Source organism: Cebus imitator, unplaced genomic scaffold (genome assembly GCF_001604975.1).
Source record: "Cebus imitator isolate Cc_AM_T3 unplaced genomic scaffold, Cebus_imitator-1.0 Scaffold76, whole genome shotgun sequence".
Taxonomy (NCBI): Eukaryota; Metazoa; Chordata; class Mammalia; order Primates; family Cebidae; genus Cebus; species Cebus imitator.
Window position 1 is genome coordinate 7,548,385 of NW_016107391.1, and position 1,149 is coordinate 7,549,533.

A 1,149-nucleotide genomic window follows, 5' to 3' on the forward strand; every position below is an offset into this window, starting at 1 on the left:
TCCTCCTTTGAGACCGTACCACCACTAGTAGCTGGGACGGTTATTGTTCATCGCAGTATTTCATTCACATTTCGTCGTCATCTTCAGTGTAAATGTTACTAAATATCCTAGAATAAAATGCAGCTTTATTTATTTTATTAAGAAAGCTCTTCATAGGCTTTCACATTTAGTTATTCAGTCGTTCACCCAAACAGGTGTAAATTGTAAGGGGTTTTAAAAAGCGGTGGTTAAATATGTGTACATATTAATAGTGTGATCAAGCCAAAGAGGAAGCCTTTGCCTTTTGACTAGAGGACTCAGGAATATTCATTTTGAAACTCGCTGATTCATAGCATAGTCACGCTCAAGTTCATTAACAGCAAGCACATTTAAATGGCAGTTTTGTTTCCACTTCTAAGAGTTTACAGTAAGGTAAAGAATTCAAACTTCCCTTCAGGGCAAGTAGGCTTTTTTTTTTTTTTTTTTTCAAGTTGACTTTTTTGACTTTTGAAGCCAAACGGAGGTAGAAACTGGGGTGATTAGACAACATAGTTAATTAATGACCCAGTAATCATCTTAGCTACCTTCGTTCGGTTTAGGGTTTTTCCTGCTCTGTGCTGATAATAAAGCCCTTCTTTATAGATTTGCACTGTTGATTAAAATGTCATGCCACGTGGTTCTGAAACCTCAATGTGAAGTACATCTTACCTAATTCCAAATCACTGTGTCAGGCTGGGCAAGGTGTCTCACTTCTTGTTATTCATTCACTTTGGGAGGCTGAGACAGAAGAATTACTTGAGGCCAGGAGTTTGAGACCAGCCTGGACAACAACGAGAGTCCTCTTATCTCTATTTAAAAAAAATTTTTTTTTTTTGAAATAGAGTCTTGCTGTGTCGCCCAGGCTGGAGTGCAGTGATACGATCTCAGTTCACTGCAACCTCTGCCTCTCAGGTTCAAGCAATTCTGCTTCAGCCTCCCAATGGGCTTATAGGTGCCTGCCACCATGCCTGGCTAAATTTTGTATTTTTAGTAGAGATGGGGTTTCACCATGGTAGCCATGTTAGTTCCCTCAGAACTTGACTAAAAATGTATTTGCTCTAAGTAGCATTCAACAATTCAATTCCTTTATACAAGATCCAAGTACAATATCTTTTTTTTTTTTTTTTTTTT